Here is a 21,815-nt window from a genome sequence, read left to right on the forward strand (position 1 = left end):
TGTACAAAGCCCAAATTTTATCCATACCAGCCAAAAATATGTAATGCATTCACAAGAACAAAGCTTTTCCTCAGCATTTTTGTGGTGTGAAGAGACAAAACTGCACAACTGCTGTCATCATTTATATTTCACTACAAAGCCAAAATCAGAACCTTGCAAGAGTCAGTGATGCTCAAATGTTTAATGACAAACTAGCTGGTGCCTACAGAGCTTACAGTCCTCACAGACAGGCAGAAAAGGAAAGGATAAAAAAACCAAAAGTGTGGAGACTTACGGATGGTCATCCTATGAAGGGAGGAATTTATCTCTTGAGTTAAATGTAGGAGATGTGAGCTCAACACACTCAGAACAAGCAGAGCCCAGGACTGCCTCTCTCTGAGGGGAGTGCTCTAATTCTTGGGCTATTATGCAAGAGGAAGATAAGTCACATTCATCTTCAAATGAGTAAAACCCAACTGCATGGAGCTGCCAGCATTTATTTCCTATTGTTCCTCTATAATCCCAGTGGAAGAGGTATTTACTTGGATGAGGCAGACTGAATCATCCTTGGGTGGGTGGATGGATAGATGGATGGATGGATAGATGGAAAGGGGGAACAGATCTTTCTCCTCAGATATTCAGTAAGCAACTGTTGCTTTTCTTAGACTGTACAAGTAGTTGTCACAAATTTACTGGACCATCTGCTTAACCCAAGGTACCGAAATCTTGAATTAAACAAAGTGGGTTTCCCACAAAACACATAGTCTCTCTAGCAAATGCCACTGTTTCTTGACTTTTCAGACAAATACCATGGTATTGCTAATTATAGTGGGCCTGACTTTCATCTGGAATGAATTAGTGTTGTTGCTGCCAACGACTGACCTAAAAAATCCATGTAAGACTGCAGAATCCTTACAAGAAAATGAGGCTCTCTGTTAGGTGGGGCATTGTTGCTAGGAAGACCTGTTGCTGAATGTTTTAATCCAAAAGATTAAAACATTATTTTACATTATGGTCTCTGACTTAGCACAGTAAACAACCTCCAAAACTGCAGTCTAGTAACAGTGCCTTTGTTCTGCTTGCCATCAATGGCAAGCAGGGACAATTTTCTCTTCCTTTTTTTCAAAATTACCCAGAAAAATACAACAGAATAGACCCAGGAACCAAGTTCTTTTTCAAATATGGAACATAATTTAATTTTTACAACAGAGAACAGAAGAGCGTGGAGTTTCTCTGACTGTGGATTTCTTGTAATTTCACTGAAGATAAATATTTAGATAACAACCAATGGGATATTTAATTGTCAGGAACTATTATATTTAAAGAAAGCGCTAGAGATTTTCAGACTTGTTTTCTTATGTGTGTTGACAACTCATTCCCATCATTTACCTTCTGTATGACATCTAAATACAATCACTGCTGTAATTTGTAAATTGTTAATATTAGGACTGTAGGGATGGCTATGCTTTCAGTTGTACATTAAAAAGGGACAGCTTTTACATCAACATCTGACTGAACTTCATTAGTTTCCCATCCATTATTTGTACTCCTCCTCCTTCTCCTTGGCCTAATTTTTTTTCTTGTTGTGCCCCTGTCTGATTTCATCCAGGAAGCTGCAAACCCTGACTGCTCTTGGCTCCTGTGATACTCATAAACCATGAGACAAATAAACACAGAAAGAAAGAGCAAAACCAAAGCAGGAGGAGATCTGGCAAACCCAGATATGTGAGTCCTCCAGCTGTGCACATAATCAGTCCATGGCACAATCTGAACCCAGACACAGCGTCCCACCTACTCCTTCCATCCTCTCTCCTGCTCAGTTTGTGTGAAAAGGAAAAATCTTCAGGTCAGGACCAAAATTTCTCATAAACCTGACCAGCACTTACAGAAACAGGACTGGCAATGGGACAATTGGCTGGCTAAATGATACAGTCCTCTGTCAGGAACTAACCCACAGGTCTGACAAACCCACAGCGGGTAGAATAAGGGTGTAGGAGTTCAATTTCAGGAGCTATTCTCAGTACTATTCACTCTTTGGGGGAAGCTTTTCACATCACAGCTTATCTAAGTGTCAAATAAATTCTATATTAATATCTAGTTCAAAGAGATCCTGAGAAGTGTTACTACTTGGAACTTCAGATCTCTGGAGGAAAAGCACCCTGAAGGTATGTAATAGCTGGAATTGCATGGATAGAGTCTCCAGTTGGTTACCAGTGAAGTTACAGATTAGATGCTAGGTTAACATATGCAGCAAAAGAAGTTGAGTAAGAAATGCATGTATCAGTAGAAATCTATTTAATGACTTTATCAGCTTGCATTTGTCAAATTCTGTTGGGTTTTGAGTAACTGAGAAACACCCCCAAAAGGATCAAAAGAACATTATATCACATATCAGAAAAATAATTTTATTCAGAGAATAAGAAAATGAAACAACTTCTCACAAAGAAAAATGACCTTGTAAGATGATGCAGCTCTGAATCAAATTACATACATTCTACTAATCAATAAAATACAGTTGTCAAGGCAACAATGACATGAGAAAGTGAAATACAGAGGTCTGTCTTACATAAACACATACACATACCAATATGTTTTGTGAACTTTTGTAATCTAGCAATGACTTCAAGGAAAAATATGTTTTTACAAAGGAACACATATTTTCCCAGGCTTGATAGATTCTTGTGTAAGAGCTTTTATGAGATCTTAGACAAGCTTCATTTTGTTTGGTAGTCTTTGTTCTTGTTCTTTATTTTTTTAACTGGAAAAGAAATGTTGCAAAAAACTGCTTTCAGTGAAAATTTATTCTTGCTATAAAAGTGATTTAAAACAGTGATAATTGGATGGGAGGTAAAACTCATTCAAAGCATTTGAATATGGATCCTGAACATAGTTTAGACTTTAAAAAATTGAATTTGTAGATCCTATCTGTACTATATTATGCAGACTTTAAGGGGCAAGCTCTGAATACAAAGACTAAATAAGAAAGGATTTTCTTTTCAAAGGTCTTACAATTCTCACTGTATGTGTTTTTCACCTGCAAGCTTAGCTCCGCTGCCTTATTCAACAACTGTTATAATCTCAGTGATCTGAGTGGAACAAATCAGAGCAGGATGTTATTGAGCATGACTACAGGTGATCCCAGCCAGCTCCGTCTGATCTCTGATTTTGTATTTAATTTTAATAGATCATTAAATTATTTCATAGCTTACCACCAGAACCTCTCAATACATGTGCTTGCTGCTGGAACAGGCTGTTTCCTTCGCTGTAGCTAAATAAAGCCCAGGTGTCCCAGCAACGTTCACAACTTCTTGCCCCTTTTTGCAAAAACCATGGACAATACCTTCTGGTCACAGGACACCACCTCATGGCTCCCAAATTACTGCTCATGTTTCACCCACCTGTGTGCTCAGCCACCTGGAGCTGGCAGGTACTTTCCCAGCTGGGATGCCATAGCAACCAGGGCTGAATAATCAAGGCAGAACTATAGCTGTCTATTGAATTTGCTCTGGAAGTTTGTGTGGACAATATAAGTGTAATATAAATAAATAATATGAAGCATGAGGATGTTTGACTGCTGCCTTAGAGGTCTGCAAGTATGCTCATTATAAGTATCAGGTTTTCAAGGCCATATCTTCTGAAAGATGGTTTTCAGACAATTTTTAAAAATGAACTGGTTTAGCTCATTTAGCATCTAAGTTCACTGAAAAACTCCTCTGGAGATATCCCACTGAGATCTGCCTCCTAATTTTCAGTTCAGTTAAAAAATGGAGCTAAGTCATTATGCAGCTGTCTGAAATATTCTTGTAACTGCAAACCCATGGTGTTTTTACAAAGAACTGAGAATATGGGATGGTATTTTCAGGTATGTGTAAGCAATTATAGTCCAAACAAAATAGTGTCTTCATTCCTCATTGGGTTAAGTGATGAAAAGATCAACTGCTATGTGTGATTACCTCTATTAATTTAGATGTGTAAATTAGACACGTTCCTGCAGGCCTATGGAGATTAAATGCACTATGCAAGTGCTAAATATTAACATAAATCTACATTTTGAATTCAGTGGCTCAGCAGCACAAGAGACGTGTACATCATTGTGCCTCTATCAACAACATTCAATTTTGGTTATCTTGTGTACATGGTCTTGCAAACCAAATTAATTCAACAGAGCTGCTCATGCAGGTCACTAGCCACTAGTGGAGGGATGTGACAAATTAAACATCTCCTTAACAAATCTTCTAAATCTTCTGCCCAGAGAAGTTGTGGATGCCCCATCCCTGCAATGCTCAAGGCCACATTGGGTGGGGCTTTGAGCAACCTCATCTAGCGGGCAGTGTCTCTTCCCACAGCAGGAGTTTGGAATTAGATGAACTTTAAGGTTCCTTCCAACCCAAACCATTCTATGCGTCTATTAATCTTTTGAACCCTTCTGTGACAAGTGAGGGCCCATCCTCTGCTTTAGCTGTACCAGCTGGGATGCACAGACACAGGAGAGACACAGAAAGAGCAATGCCTCAATGCTATGCTCTGCTGTGCTGGAAAAGAAGACGCACAGGTTCTTTTTGGAACTGGAGTTTAGGTACAGAAATGGGGGCCCCAGGACATGGGTGCAGTCTTCAAGTATTTCCCTGAAACAAAGCCAGTTGAGACCATGTTGTGACTTTTCAATGGCACAAAAGTGTTCATGGCTGGCAAAGGACTGTCATTTGCAGTTTTTGTCCCTGCTCAAAGCCTGTATTAGAATAGCTAAAAACCACAGTGTTCCTATTTCCCATAAAGTCACCCCCAAATGGGAGGGCCATGTCACACTGAAGGGGTGAGCTCAGCATTACTTCTCCCAGCAACACTCCATGAAGATGCTCCAGCCACCAACCCCTTTTGCAGGATTGCTGGTTCCCAGGCTCCTGCCTAAACTGTTGGCTGCACTGGCAGATTGCAAGAACTGAGACAGCCCTAATTAGTGATTTCACAGGACCTTCCATTCATTTGCAATTCAGCAGCTCAAGTCCACCTTTTAGAGACATCTACCACTTGTTTTACCATCTCCACAGAAGTTCCCTCCATCAGTCCTTTCTTTTTTCTCTATAACATCCACAGATATAAGAGGGAAATTTTACATAAGACAGAATGATACTGTTTTACTGAGTCTACTTGCTTTCAAAAGCATCAATAAATCAACAAACCAGAAGTAATTAAGGAACAAAAACAAGGCTAAGGGCTTGATTTAAATACATAAACCCTGGTACATTCAGGACTCAACCTCAGCCCATTCTGTCTGTCCCTGTGCAAAATGTTTAAACAGCAAGTGAGCTTATCTCTTCTAGATGTGTTTGGTGGATGGAAACTGAATTTAATGTAGCTTCCTTGTATTTTATCTGCTTACATCAGAACCCTATTATTATTTTAACCTTACAGTGACTTAATTAATGTTCTAGCCACGAAAAAAAATTGCCTGGGTGGCCTGAATAATATACCTCCATATTTTTTTATGAGGTGACCTTTCTGAGTTCAAGAAACCATGTTTGATCACTGGTTTTGGGTGGGAGTTTTGCTTGTGAGGATTATGAGTGCATTACAAGGAAAGCCTCCTTGATTTATGCATAATTTTTCTCTGAAGGTACAAAACAAGTAGCCATCAACTTAATGCTACTTAATGCTGAAGGCTTTAAAGGGTCACACAAAGTCATCCTTTTTACAGAACAGCAAACAATCACGATGCTAGGTTAGGGTTATAAATGAGTAAGTAAATCACTTATGCACTGCATTCAGCTGGCCCCCACTCTGAACTCATTTAGCACATAACAGCTTGGCTGTTGCCGTGTCTTGCGCAGACATTCAGTGGGTGGTTTCATAATGTTCCACAGCCTACAGAGCTCCGTTTTTTTTGGTTTTTTTTTTTTTGTTTGTTTAATGTAATTTACTGTAGCTCTACCACCCGCCCCATGCTTGTCACATGCTATATTACAAAGAATGACCGGACAAAATTTGTTTCAAAAATGGGATAATGTGCAACATGTCTAAAATATGGTCTGAGATATTTTATTTGTAAGAAGTTGCACTCTCAGGAAGGCACTTTTGTGGTGGCCACATGAAAAACGATTCCATGTAATGAAGAGATTTAAGAGCTGATTAATAAAAATGTAGGGACTGCATGGGCAGCAGACTAAAGGGCTGGAGCCTGACCACACCATCCTACCAATCCTTATGGAAGAGGAATGATTAGGGGCTAAAAGTCCTCAAATGTGCTCCAAATCACTAGGAGAATCCAGTCCCATTGGATGGAAAAACAAACTTGCATCAGCTCAGACCACTCTTTTCCCCTCCTGCCCAAATTCAAGATGAAAGGGAGACACTGGACTTACAGGGGAGTTGTTTACCAGAACTCTCCCTCTAAAGGAAGAGAGACCCCATCAAGAACCCTGTGATAAAGACAGATCTAAATAAAGTAACTGGGACACTAAATTTGTTCTGGATCATCAGGCAGCTCAGTGGCATAACCAAGGAAAGTAATTGGCACCTTCCTCTGGAACTCATGGCACTACCCACTGTTCTCTTGAGTTAGATATACCAAAAAGCAGGAAAGGTTCAAACTTAAGTAATGAAGAGAAAAAGCAGCTATGCCTCTGTGAAGGTGCCAACAAGGAACTGTTCTGTGGGAGGATAACCAAAACACATAGTGTCTGAGAAGGAAGTGAAGGAAATTAGGAAAATAGAAAAGGTTACAACTAATCTAAATTTCTGTAAACTTGAAAATCAAAATCAGCGGTCAACACATGAATAAAAACAACATGTCTGATAGCCATAAGAACACCCTCAAAACACAGAGAAAATGAGTGCACATCAAAATGGCATGACGAGCAGTGAGGCCAAAGAACAAGTTGAGTAGGCTGAATGATAGTGCATGGCAGGATGCTGTCCAGAAGAGAGGTGATGGTGAGTTTATTCTTAGGATACTGTTCAAGCACAGTGCTTAACTGCTTCTACTGCTCTGATAAAAATACTCAGTAAATATAGGAAATTTCCTCAGTAGTTTGGGTACATTACAAGATTCTTTCCAAGATTCTTTCTTTCTTTTTCTTTCTTTTTCTTTCTTTTTCTTTCTTTCTTTCTTTCTTTCTTTCTTTCTTTCTTTCTTTCTTTCTTTCTTTCTTTCTTTCTTTCTTTCTTTCTTTCTTTCTTTCTTTCTTTCTTTCTTTCCTTCCTTCCTTCCTTCCTTCCTTCCTTCCTTCCTTCCTTCCTTCCTTCCTTCCTTCCTTCCTTCCTTCCTTCCTTCCTTCCTTCCTTCCTTCCTTCCTTCCTTCCTTCCTTCCTTCCTTCCTTCCTTCCTTCCTTCCTTCCTTCCTTCCTTCCTTCCTTCCTTCCTTCCTTCCTTCCTTCCTTCCTTCCTTCCTTCCTTCCTTCCTTCCTTCCTTCCTTCCTTCCTTCCTTCCTTCCTTCCTTCCTTCCTTCCTTCCTTCCTTCCTTCCTTCCTCTCTCTCCCTCTCTCTCTTTTTTTCTCTTTCAGTGAAAAATGTCTTGACTGTACTATGTGATTATGTCTGGGAAACTGGATGTGATGGGGGACACGCAATAATTTTCTTTTTCCCCAGGTTTGTTATGTAATCCTGCATTGGACTTGGCATTGTAATCATTAGTAGAGAACACTGTGAAGAGCCTAAAGGGTATCAAATGAAGTGGTATTGTCAACTGAAAAATCCATTTTCCTTTCCATTTCTGTTAACACAGTAGCAGTGTACTTACTGACTAAAAAACATAACCCCCACCCTTTCATTTCATCATATGAAAATCTTGGCACTCACTCCCTGCCACATGAAAGCAAATGCCTGTAGACATGCCTGGTATATAACAAGTGCCTGTCATACTGTGATGTGAGCTGAATTGATTTGAAGGCAAACACCTTGACAGACAGGCCATCAGAGCACACACAAAAATAACACAGAGATAAATAAATAACACTGATGTACAGCATATCCCTGTTGTTTCTAATGTGCTTGGCAAGCTCTTTATTCCATATAAATAAAAAAATGACAGGAATTGAGTGTATTTTAGCAACAAACATCAGAAAAAACCAGTATCATCATCCTAGCATACTAATCTCTTGTGCTAACGAGGGACAAGCTGTTTCTGCACTGAAAACAGACTTTCCCCCAGACCTTTCACAAAGTCTTTCCTCCCTCTGCAGTAACAGCACTCACCATCAGCCAAGCTTTTGGCAGGTTACAGAGACCTGCACCCATTTTTGTCCATTCCTCTTCAAGCCTCTGCAAATCATAATTTCCAAAATGTGCCTGGCACTAGTGGAAGCACAACTTGCAACACTCAGCTTGCTGAGACCCAGAAAAAAGCAGAAAACCCCTGGCTGCGTGCAGTAGCAGATGCAGCAGCAAGACGTGTCCAGCATGGTCCCTTCAAAAGGTGCCAATAACCCCAACCAGAGCAGGATGTCAGGATAATGCAAAGAATTCACTTTTTGCCCCAGTTGTCCCTGCCATCAGTCACTGTGACCCCTCCTCCTAAGTAAATGAAATCAATCAGCAGGGATTTCTGTAAAATACATAAAACAGTCATCTTCCAGACTCTACCAGAAGATAAATGGTTCCAGACATTGGACTGCAGCCATTTTCCCACACATGCTACAGTGTTTTGTCATCCATATTGGGCCATAATAGTGAGTGGGTTTTACTTTTTGGTTTTTTTTTTCTCAGTCAGCAGCCAATGCTTCTGCTTCTAACTCGTACACTAAAACCACAGCAACAAGAGTAATTTTTTCTGTACAATTTGTAATAGAACAGCTTCACTCCCAATCAGACAGTCTGGGGTCTTGTACAGAACTTTGACACTTTTCTGCTACAGATAATATCATCTTATTGCACTCGGCTGGAGCTCTACAAACCTTTTTAGGATTAAAGCATATCACCCTAAATACAAACCACTGAAGTGAAACAAGCATGAAATTATGAGCAATGCAAACCTTATCTGAGAACCTGCTAACAAGAAATAATATGATTGCTTACAATATCTCATGTTGGCTTTTGTGCTAATTTCAAAGAAGGCTACAAGTATACGACAAAAGATGCATCACAGTGTGAGTTTTCAATTAATTTTAACATATTTTCAAGCAAGTCCTTAATAATCTGTTAACATAAAATGCACTTTGGAAAGAACCATGGGGTTTTTTCATTATTAAGAAATGTGCAACCAAATTCTATCCTTAATTAAATCAGGAGTAATTTTATTAACTACAGTAGACTTAAACCTGACTTACATCAGTGTAAGTGAGGGTAGGATTTAGCCCCGGGGTGTTTATACACTGTAGTTCCAGTTAGTTTAGATCTATTTGGGTGGGAACTCCTTTCCCCTTTCCAGAAAAAATATTCTTGTCTACCCTTTTTCACCTCACAGCTGGGGCCAAAACAGCCTTTTCTTCTAAGATATTTTTCTGAAAGGTTACGAATAAATCTTATCCTCGATAGGAGATGACCTTGTTAAACAAAAAAGCACCCTCTGAAGTAAGGGACACCGGCAGTTTGAAAGTTTGTTTACAAGTTTTGAAACACGGCACCTCAAACAGATAAGCTTATTTACATCTTACAAATAAATAAAAACTTCAAGTAAAAGCTATTTAATACAGGAGCTACTTATGTCTGTTTTCAAAGCTGAAAAGCCCTTTCAAACAGTATTAGCTGCTGCATTAAATATCCCTGTTGCAGTATAGAAACTTACTGTCCACAGATATCCTTGGGCTCCACTGCACCTCTGAACCAAAATCACTTTCTTCTTTACTTCATTTTCTGCTCTCTTGAAATCGGATTCCCAGTTCCTGACAGATGGCTCCTCTGTCACCGAGCTCTGCTTCCGCCTCCTTATCGCTGCCAGCTAATACTTCCACGATGCTTAGCTGTTGTCTGCGGAGCTGTGCTCTGCATCATTTCTACTCTGATCAATGCTCTGCTTGGTTTTAGGTTGTTCCTAGTCCCGCCTCCCGCTCTTGAAGAAACGAAAACTCACAGCTGGATTTTCTATAAATCATCTCTTTTAAGAGTGGCTGGGCAAGTATGGCAAATACTACAGCTAAGACCTGCTGCTCTATTTCAAACTTCAAAAACAATTCCTCATCTTAATGATGCACACGTGAAAGTTAATCATGTACTAAAATCACTAATACTGAAAAATAGTGGCCAGATAATTGTGACCTTCAGGGCTTAGATGCTGATTAATGTAATACAAAACTCCTCTCTGTTCCAGGGGGGGAATATGGTAAAACCTGCTGCCTTGGTGAACTGCTTTATATAGCACTGTGCTTTGAACAGGAGCTTGTCATGCTTACAAAGATAAATTTACATTTGCAATACAGAGCTTTCTGACAGACCAGCCCAGTGTACATAGTGTTTAGGCTAGCAGCCCTAAGCTTGAAAGAGACTTTACCATCACAGCAGCTCTTCTGAAGTGTGGGCAGGAAATACTTTTATTTTCTGCACAGGGCTAAGTGCACTACACAGCACTGAGCTCATTACCATGTTTAACAAAGCATGGAGTACAAAAGCAAGGTGGTACCATAAAACCAACACTACAAACTTTGCTCCCACGAAAACAGCAAAACAGAGCTGAGTTTCTGTAAACTGTTAATTGTTCTCATTCTCCACCTTCCAGATCTTCTTAAGAAATTGTGCTGTAGAAATGAAAAATGACTGGACAGATCTGGATACAGTCTGAATGGGCTGCAAAATCCTGGTGTTTTCTCTAGGATTTTTCTATGGAAAGAGCTGCATCCCAGCTAAAGTGTTGCCAGGGCTAAAATCAACTCCTTCCTTACTAACAGCTGCCTGTGTCCTGGTGTCCCATGAGGTCCCCTGACTGCTGCCCACACTGAAGAGCAGCTGAGCTGCTGCTGGAGTCTTGATAAAGAACTCCTTGGGTTTCGGACTGGGGAAGTGTGCAAGAGCAGCGTGTGCCAACAGCAACTCTTCCCCAAGTGTGCTGCTCAACTCCCAGCAAGCTGGGACCCGTGGGCTTCTCCTGCCAGCTGCTGGAGCTGAACTATTGCATCACTCGCCTTCTATGAGTGGATCTCATCCCTTTTTGAGTCTCATCTACCCTACAGTGTTCCAAAAATGCAGTGGAAAAACACCAAAAAAAGCACTTTTGTCTATTTATTCCGACTCTCTAACCACTTCATTACGTGCCCAATAATCCTCCCAAGTCCAGTTTTTCCACATGACAGATGAATGTGAGGGTTTCTGTCAGATCCAATTTGACTGTCTTTTTTCCCAAAGCTGAAGAATCTCCTGGTTTCATTCTGGGGCTGGTCTGCCTTTTTGCTCACCCCCGTAGGTATTGCTGCTCCCATAAGCACTGCAGCCAGCCCTTTTGTTCACCTGATAGAAGCTGATGCCACAGCACCCGAGCTCAAGCCTTGCTCCCAGTCCATGACTGATATTGTTGAAAATATTCTCACTTTCTTTGCTTTTAGTTCTGCAGACAGTAAGTGAGGACAGTCAGTTGTCACCTTGTGATCCCCATCACCATGGCATGAGTGACCTGAACACAAGAATTTCAGGACAACCACACCAGACTAATTTCCAAATAGTTACCAGCCTGGCAGCCCAGGAGAAAGCAGTATGGATTAAGACACCAGGAATGCTCTGAGCCAAGGACAACATCACTGTGATGCAGCTATAGTCTGTTGACCAGCAGCCACAAGACACAGGTCCTGGGCCCTGTCCAAGCTGTGACTCAGATCTGAAGTGCTGCAGTGACAGTGCTCTCCTGTGGATGCACTGGTTGATCAGTGCCAGTAATTTGATGATGGAGAGTGAAATGAGCATGGGCAGAGCACTATCCCTGCAACCAATCTAAATATGTAATGGCAAATATAGCAAATCTGCTTTCCAGGTGCTGTGGCACATTCAGTACTTATCAGCTGTCAAAAAACCACCACATAACCAACTAAAATTACTTGTTTGACCTTTTAAGTGTACTTGAAAATCCACAAATGAGACTCATCAGTAGTACATATCCAGTTGAATAACAGATCTCCAGAAAAGGTTTCCAAAGAGATTAAATACTCAATACAATGGTGTGACATGCACTATATAGACTGGAGATCTTCCAAGGACTTTTATAGAGCATTTTGTTTAATGTCTGCAGTAGTGTTTATGGTACAGAGGGCAAGATTTGCTCTTTCTCTGCCCTGAGATTCCTGACCATCACCTGAATAACAAGAAAATGTTTGCTGCAGGTGGAAATAAATATATTTATTATACATTGCTTCCTCCATGTGGTTTAGCTCCAGAAAGCGCACTGAGTTCTTTGGGGATGAAAGGGAAGATCTGCTGCTACCACCAGTGAGTGTTCAGCTCACAGGCTCAAACTAGAGTAAATCCCCAATAAGGCAGCAAAATGTGGTAGCAGAGACAATGGTTTATCAGGTCCTTTTTCTCTCTGCAAATCTTTTATTGGGCCCCACTACTTGCTAATTGTGAACAAAGCCCTGCTTCAGTATGGCTGAACCCAAGACCATGGAACGAGCTCAGGTCCCAGGAAACAATCCCCTGCATTGTTGGTCCCTGTTCTGGACCACTTCTACCAACTTCCTCCTAAGCAGTGTGAACATGAGTCTGTCTGGGTTCCCTGGCTGTGGGATCCCTCACTCTCCTTTGTTTGGTAGTACAGATGTTGTCCCAGGGATGAAGGACAGCAGGATAGTTCCTCCTGTCACTGTTATGCAGCCCTCACTTCCTCACTTGAAAATTGTTGTGAGATTTGCTGGGACCCTGCTGGCACACCAAGCTCACAAATGGTTTCAAAAACTGCACTGGGAAGGGGAAGGAGAAGGAATAAATAACTTACCATTTCCCTCCAGTGACTTGTAACTAGAAAAGCTCAGACTTCTCCATGCAACCAGGATAGCTGTGCTGGCTTGGCCCTGAACTCTTTTTGGGAATTGTATATATTTAATATGTCAAGCCTTCTACCCTGAGTTTGTCTGGGGAAAATTTTTAACAGTTTAAAGGCACTCTGATGGTAGTGTATTGCCTATAATAATGTGGTAAATAGAATTATTAAAAACTTTGCCTTTTGTATCTTAAAACTCTAAGGTACTCAAGAACACATTATTTCTTACTGTCAGATTTTGCTTTGCCAAGACAGAATGCATGAGACACTAGACAGATGTGGGAAAGTCTTGAGTTCTTTGAGAAGAAACAACAGATAAGAGGACACTGATGGAAAGGTGAGCAAGATGAAGATGCTTATCTATGAAGACCAGCATTTGTATCTGCCTACAGATCCTCTGCACCACTGTCCTGAAGCCTTCTTTCTCTGATAGTCTGAACATCCATTTTCAGCTGAAACTTCTCCACAGCTGAGCTACACTTGGGTCCTCCAGCTCAAATTCTCCTCATTAGTTTTCACCATCCAGTTGAAGGCAACAAGATCAGACAGGAGATCTTTGGATCCTGGAGGCTACAGCAGAGCCCTGTTTCAGTCTCCTTTGATAAAACAAGCCACTTCCCCTATAACAGCTTTTCCAAATCCCCTGATGCCAGTTGAATGGGGGCTGGATCACAGGGAACCAGAACTGTGTGCAGATGTGCCCCCCTGTGCCATGTACTCACCTCTCCCATGGGAATACTCTGCCAGACAGACCCAATGGCCAGGCTGCACTGCCTGCCCACATTTCAGGAGTGACTTGCAATTACTCTCCAGTCTGCAAAGGCACTCAAGCCTTTGATCTCTGTTGCTCCCAACTGCCAGCCTCCCAGATTTTGCCAGCATTTCCTGCTGCTGTTCCCTAATCACACTACCACACCACTGATAACCACAGTACAACTGCAAATTGAGCTGCCTGCAGAGGAAGGGCACATGGAGCCAGTGCCCCACTGTATGACCCCTTCCTTTCATCCCACTTTCTCACTGCATGTCCTCTACAAATTCTTGCAGATTCTGGAGAAGAACTTGAGGCAAAGGTTTTACTTTGTGCTACCAGGAACGGATGAACCCTGTTTTCAGGTTTCATTTAGAAACATAATCATATTTTTCCTAAAGATGATGGAACTTGATAAGTTGTAGAGATGAGGTAACATAAAGTGCTGCATCACTTTCAGCAAGAAGACAAAGGGGAAAGGAAAAATAATACTGAGTTATTACTATTTGAAACTCTGAATCAAAATGGATATTTTGAGGCAAAATCAAAATAAAAAAGCAAATTGAAAACTTCCTATCTAAAACAGAACACTGTTGACTGGGGGATTTTCTCCTGGGCAGCTTTCATGCAGCAGATGCTCTTACCTCTGACTGCCATTTCCCAAAGAGATCTTGAACTATTTGTCATTCATTTAGTATTGTGGTTGTTACGTAAAGTAGGACAGTTGTGCTATCTCCACCTGATGAGAAAGCCACACATTTTTTCATCCTAAATCAAACACATTTTTTGAAGAATCAAAGTATGCATTACCTAACTTACTTTTCAGAAAAACCTCTCTCACTTACACTTGGTCCTCATTTAGTTTTTCTTCTGCTGGAAAATCTCTGGAGTTAACATGGCATATCTGTGTGTCACATGTGTTCCCTTTTAATGGCCAACATAAATGTTTTTCATCTCTGGACTCTACAGCTTGAGTCTCACTTATGAAAGCCAAGCAGTGCCTCTCTGCTTTATTCATCACGCGACCAAAGGACTGCTGATCTCCCTCTTGTCTACGGGCAAAGCAGGGGCTCCCAGAGCCCAGCCCAACACCATTCCCTTTGGTTTCATCGAACTGATCTGCTGATAAACTCCATCCTGATTCCCAACACTCTTCAGCAAGCTCTGCTTCCCAATATGTTTCCCTTCCCAAGGACCAGCAGTGCCACGCTCGCCTCTGTGCCCCTGCAGGCTGGGCCTGGGTGAGTGTGGCTGTACGGTCCCACTACAAGGACACTGTGTGGATGACAGAGGCACAGTATTTCTTTACATTGTTAAAATGCTGCAAAGAATCAGAATAAAAATTATTGACATTGCTGCATGAGTCAAAACTTTAAGAAGCTTATATTAAAATATGGATCACTGGGTTGCTTCAAGGGAGGAAAAAACTTGTTTTCAGCAGAAAGTTCATTGGGCCCTGAAAATCAGTAATTAAAAACACCATTAGTAGACAATAATCATCTGCAGTGCTAGTTTCCTTCTGAACATAAAAGGCTTTAAAAGGACAGAGTAAGAGAGAAAAGTTCAGCATCAGCATTTGCCTCAAGACCCAATGCACCCAGGGGCTGGCCCAGCATCCCTTATGCAGGGAAATGAGAGCTAGAAAAGATATTTTTGTTGCTGTGTGTAAAAGCTGGATTTCTGAATTGATATGCCCGCACCATTTAAAATTAACTTGTTCACAGTAAAACTTGAAATGTCATCCTGAGGGACAGCACCACCATCGCTATCATCCTGATGCACATGTTAGAGAGAAGTGCCACCACCCTGGGCAGAAAATGCAGCCACTCTTTGCTGTGTAACAACACAAGGCTGGAAGCAAAGAATATGGTTTCCAAATTAAACAGCAGGAGTAATTTCTGCCAACAGGATGTAATTACTCCTCTTGTAAAAGAGCTGTGGAACACTTAATGGTTTCGAGCACTAATACATATGGAAACAGAGTGTTCCACAAATACCCAGCCAAGTGCTAGAGCACCACTGGCTTGGGGAGCAGTAAAGGGCCGAGAACACATTCAGTACTGCCTAAGACTTCAAGGGCCTCCTTCCAAATGCTGCTCTAGTGGGACTGAAGTTTCTGTAACAGGTATGGTCACTGCCCAGGGTGAAATTTCTTGTCTCTCATAGCAGCTGTAGGTAAGGCTGTGGTAAGACTGCGTCACAGCACTAAGTATAGATTTATCACCATCAAATCTCAATGCCAGGTCTGTGACTATTTCATTGATAATTTATCTGATTAGACTGCTATCTTCCCAAACATCTCTTTATGAGCAAGAAGGATCTGAGACTATGCCAAATATTTCAAGGTAATTCCATAGGATATATGGAATCTCAAAGCTGATGTGCTACTGACACTAATTTTCTTAAGGCCTGACCAAAATACATTTGCAGATAAGAAATAAATAACAGCATCTAAATGCAGAAATCCTAAAATTATGGCCAGAACATTCCCAGCATCTGAAAGCTCCTTCATAGAAAGTGTACTTGTTGAGTGAAGAATGTTAGGCCTTAAATACCCTATGGCAACTCAGTTCTTATATTTACATGCAAAAATTCATAGCCAAACTTATGAAATCAGGCAAGCAGAGTTCTCTACAAACAGCTCTTCTGGTACAAGTTTTTGACTATCTTTACTACTGCAAACTGGAGCTTGGGAGGAAACAAATGTCCCAGCATCTCCTCTTCCACTGAAAACACGACGTTTTCAAAACACATCCATATATGTAAGACCTTCTGCAACAAAACCAGCTCCACTCACACCTCTCACAGAGTATCATGCATTTCCCAGAGATTTTAAGGTGGGATTTGTTAAAATTAAGAACAGTACTTACCACATGAGAAAATTGTCCCTAACCAAGAAGACAAAGTTTTTCTACATATCCCTGCCTCAAACATCAGGAGGAAAACATGCTTGCAACTCATCTGAGGAACTGCTCTGAAATTTAACAGGCTCTAATGAAGACAGCAGAGGTTTATTTTGAACAATCCCTTAGGGGAATGGGCATGAATCCTCCATGTCAACAATGCCGCTCAGTGTGTGATTCTCTCATCCTCACACTGACTGAAGAGAAAGCAAATGAGTCTGGTTGGTGACTATTTCACGATATAAAATTTGTTTTGAAACATGCAAAAATTCTTTTTGAGCAAAACTCAGCATGATTGAGGTATGAAACATTGTTTTCCTGACCTTTCAGAATTCAAAAAAATCTGACATTTGGTTCTTTGGTCAGTTATGCTATTGACAAATTTATTTTCTTTTAACACACAAACGCACAAAAAACTTCACTCATCATAATGCTATTGCCATCATCCTTCAGATCTTTTAGCATGATTTACAGAGGGGGAAAAATGAAAGAAAAACAAAAACTGGCAGTACATTATGCAGCTTTGGGCAAAGAAGATGATGGATTCTCCCAAAGTAATTTCCTGCAAAGTGAGATTTGATATAAGGATCTTGATTATGTATGTCAGTGCTGGGAAGGTACCCAGACATGTGAGACTATCATTTACAAGCAATGCAGCCAAGGCAGAGGCCACTACTGGGTTTTAGAAAGGAAGAGCATTAGTACAAGGGAACAGAAAGAAAGGATTTTTCAGAAGAGTTGGAGACAGCAATATTTGATTTAACTTACAATACACTGCTACCTCCTAAGATGGTCCCAATTAGACCTATTTCTGCATACCACATTTGGCAAATGATGCCACACTTGGTCTTGTCCTTCTCTAACTCTCTTGGCAAAAGCAACAAAGGCTTCCTAGCACTAAAAGGCCACACTGCGGTTTTGTTTTCAAACATCACTTCTAGGAAAAAAGAGAGAGTAAAAAAAAACCTCTGTGAAATACTCTGTATCCAAGGACAAAGCAGAATGGTTCCATGTGAGACATTTTCAGTCTTTTCAGGCTTGGCATTTGTGGTATGAACTCAGAAAAGTCATTACCAGTAATTCTGTCATTTCAAGTGTTTGAAACACATGAGAAAAAGTGCTTCTAAAATGAAAATCCCATCCTAACCACTTCAGTAACACTTACAGATCAACTTCCTACAACTTCAATCTAAATCCATCTCACTATATTTAAAAAATATTTTTGGATGCTGTAAGTAAACCAAGGCATTCAACCTGTGACTTGAGAAAGAGATTTTCAAACAAAAATGTTGCAAGAAGCAAGCAATGATTAAGGAGACACATTTCCATTTGTTCACTTGAAGCGCTGCTTGTTGGATTAACCCAAAGTGAGCCTGCAATCCAGCCATATCTTTTCTTCCATCTTTAACAGCCAAGCAAAAACAAAGAAAAGAAAAGAAAAGGTATCACATGTGCAGCCACTTTGCAGGAAAGTTTTAAGTGATCAGAATTAATTCCTTTGCTCCTACTGACATATGGAAACTGCTTCTCTGACCTTTGATGAAGAATCCATCTCTGAGCTTCATTTTTATTTGATATATTCATTTTTTATTTGCTATATTTAATGACTGCTCTTATAAACCAGTCTAAATGGAGAAGCTAAACCCAGAAAGAAAATACAATATTTGGTTCTTTCAAACACCAGTTTAGGTTTATAAGCAACAAAGCAGGCAGTGTGCTGTGATGGTCTGGGTAGTCCCAGCAACACGAAGTCTCCCCTCTCCCTTCCTAGCAGGACTATCTGACAGTATCATGAAAAATACATATTTTTCAAGTCTCCAATAATCAAATTATCAAACCAAACTAAAGGTCAGGATTTCTATGGGCACATGTACAATGTGACTCACAAGGGATTTCAAAGCAGCTTTTCCCATACATGCAAATTCTCTCCGATGCCATTATTTTTGGTGTCTTGTACCGAGTGAAGTTGCACAATAATAATCCTGCTGTTAGAAAACACGTGCCCGTGACATAGGCACACCTATTGACACAAACGCTGGAGGCCCTGCTTGTGAAATGCCCGCACCTCTGTCAAATCAGCCTGAAATCAGCTCCGGAGCCGCCGAGGGCGTGGAGGCAGCGCACACAGAGGGAGTGTTTGCACAAGCCGTGTTTCCATAGGAAACCAGGGCAAACACACATCCCCGTTTACAGAAATGCAGCTTTCCATAGCGGCGGCGGGCGAGGCCTGCAGCTCCGGCCGCTGCCCGCTAGAGGCCGTGAAGCCCTTACGCCTGCCCTGGCCCGCCCGCACAGTCCAGCCAAGAGATGAGGAATGGGAAACACCAAAAAATGAGACGTATTTTCTTCTGACATTAAAATCTTAACACTTCCTGAGAGCAGCGAGGCACCTCAGCCCTGGCAGGCCAGCGGGAGCAGCAGGGCCTGCTGTGGGTGGCCAGCTCTGCCCACCAACAACTGGAAACCCGAGGAGGAGATGGATGAGGAGGGTGATCAGAAAAATGAGAAGCTACAGCTGGCTGGAGGGAAGCTACTCCTCTGTGACAAGCCCAAAGTAAACAATGGGCAGCCAAATTTAACGGGTCACTTTTAAAATTAATTATGCTTTTTGAACATCACTCATTGGAGCCTGGCAAGATGCAGCAGTCAACAGAAAGGATGCCAAGCATGAGGGGGATTTAATGAGCAGCGTTTGCTGGAGAACTGCAGCAACAAACACATGTGCACAGAAAAACACCGTGGAAGCTGCTTTGTGGGGAAGAAATCTGAGGGTATTTCTCAGTACTGAGAAATACATAGGGGTAGTGTAACAAAAAGAAGAAATACTCAATTTCTCCAATTTAACTCCAAGCAGGGCTTTGCTGGTTATTCAGAGATTATATCCTACCCCTCTGTGAGGGACACAGGGAAACAGATGAAAATTAGGAGAGGAGACCTGCCCAGAGCTGTGCTCTAAGGGAGTACATCAAACCTGGACTTCCACAGGAGGCACAGGAACATGGCCCTTACAGAGCCTAAGGCTGGAAATCACATCTAAATGTCTTCCTGTAAGCTCGTGACAGGCTATCCAGAAAACTACAAAGGGTCAATGTAGATCAGATTATTCTTCAGAGCTATTGACTGCCCTGCTTTTTGCAATGTTGAATTTCATCTGAGCTGTGCATTCACCTAGCTTAATTATGCCCCATTTTAAGTTCCTTTATGTTTTGCTATCTGGATTAGTTAAATGCTTTTGTGTTTTCTGCAATCTCTGTCATGTTCCACACTTGTGCCACAGATCATTAAACAGCATAAATGTCACACAATTTCTAAAATGACATTTCAGGGCAGCCCAATAAAAACCAATGACCTCAGTAAAAACGTATATTTATTTGTCTTGTATTGCTTTCAAGTTCTTGGCAACTCTGTGGTGAAACATTCTGTTAAGACTGGGTAATATGAGTTTAAGTACCTTCTGGCTGGTGGTCAGACATCTCAAAAGCATTAAGGTATGATGCAAAATGTGAGTACCACTGCATCCTTGGATGGCCATTTTACAAGAAGCTAGTGATCAGGTAGTTTGTGTTCAAATATACAACTTGGGCAGTTCAGGGTGGAAGAGGATTTTGGCTTTTGCATTTCATAAGGATATTTAGTGGTAGCTGTTGGTAAGTACCTCAGTGCAGCAGACTGAGGGTTGATGCCCCTTGCCCTGGTGGGGGCCTATAGCCCTCCCAGCATGGCATGGTGGGGATCCTTGGGCTGTGGCACTTGGCTTGTCCTGATGCAGCATGCAGGGATGCCACAGTAGAGCTCATGTTGTGACAGCAGCTCCAGAGCAGGAGGAGACCAACACACACTTTGTGAAGGGTGCAGCACACCCTGCACAGCAAACCAGTGTGCTGGGAGCCGTGTGAAAAGCTCTTGCTGGGAATGGTCCTTTATCAAAGGAGGGTAAATAAATTTAAGACAGATCTGTCTGTATTCATGAAGACAACTTTTTGTTGTTGTTAAGAAAACAGAAGTCTGGTGGTTTGTTGGCAAAAGAAAAATGTGAGAAGTGGCACGAGTGTTCTTCCACTTTATGCCTCTTTATGGCACCTAGGGTGGGGGGGCTGCCTGCAGATGTGGAAGCACATCCCCACCTCCCACTTCCAGCCCCAGCTCCACTGGGCAGCTTGCAGTCCCTCTGGCCAACACTCAAGGAAAAGCTGGGTCCTTATCTCTAATGTGTTCCAGTTAGGCGGCCCTGAGAGCAACCCCAGGTGTTCATACAGTCTCTAATCCCATTAAGGCTCTTTTAAAGCAAGTGGTTTGGTTGGGTTTTCTTTCTGGTGTCACAGAATTTACACTTAATGGGTTTGCAGTTATTAGGCAGTTAGAAAAGTTATTTGCACTTTGAGGTTTGCTGCCAGAAGTGTAGCAAGAGACAAGCACTGAGGTTCTTGTGAATCCCACAGCTGCTGTGACTTTTCCATGTGAGGAAGGAACAGTTGCCGGAGGCATTTCAGAGAAATGCAAGAACACAGGAACAGTTCATTAATACTGGAAGTGAATTTGCAATTATTGAGAGCAGATGGCCAGCTCACACAGTGAATGAACCTTAAACCATCTAGACTTACAAGACTACAGCAAACATTGAAACACTACCAAATTCACAAAAAAAAAAAAAAAGAAAAAGAAGTAAAATTCATACGTGCTCACAGTCAGAAGTCAGCTCAGATTTGGATCCTATGTACAGTGGCTTAAGTCCAGATAAAGCTGTCAATATTAAACTGAGTCAGTGGATTTACCACAGAGTTCATGCCCCTTCTTTTTACTTGCCTAAAAAACCTCTCAGAGCCATCAAAGATAAGCAAAAATAACAAGGACCTTAATAAAATAACAGTATCAGCATCATTAATAAAGCTAGGAATCAAGCTAATCCTCCCTTGTACAACTGCAACTCAGCTGTATCAGAAATGTGTTAGCAGCATTAATAAGAGTGGAAATCAAAGCTGAAGTTACATGACTAAGTTTTTCATTACTTAATAGTCCACTAACAAAAACCACCATACACACACTGCTTTAACAAATGTATCTGTGATGCACTCCAGAACTGTTGAATTCTTTCCATACATATGCTGTTTGTAAAGGCTCTGTGAAGGAGCTTAAGAGAGATATGTATCTTGAAAGCACTCCTCAGCAAAGCAGCTCATGGACAAATTAGAATTATTGCTGTAGGCATGTAACAGTACATATGTGCAAAGGGAAGGACTTAGCACCACATGCACTTCCCCCTGCCAGGTCTTCATTTGGCTTGGCAAACAAGA

The 21,815-nt window shown here is 41.4% G+C and overlaps 1 protein-coding gene across 7 annotated transcripts in view; it reads right to left on the reverse strand.

Annotated features, from left to right (window-relative positions):
* Positions 1 to 21,815, reverse strand: part of STARD13 (StAR related lipid transfer domain containing 13) — a 284,737-nt gene that overhangs the window by 62,051 nt on the left and 200,871 nt on the right. Inside the window, exon 1 of one of the 7 annotated variants that reach the window (XM_063149155.1) lies at positions 9,700 to 10,037. The exons of the other annotated variants lie outside the window; for them this stretch is intronic. The gene's annotated coding sequence lies outside the window, so the exon portion shown is untranslated. Of the gene's footprint in view, positions 1 to 9,699; positions 10,038 to 21,815 lie in introns of those variants that run through there. 7 annotated transcript variants of the gene reach the window in all.

This window comes from Melospiza melodia, chromosome 2 (assembly GCF_035770615.1).
Source record: "Melospiza melodia melodia isolate bMelMel2 chromosome 2, bMelMel2.pri, whole genome shotgun sequence".
NCBI classification, from domain to species: domain Eukaryota; kingdom Metazoa; phylum Chordata; class Aves; order Passeriformes; family Passerellidae; genus Melospiza; species Melospiza melodia.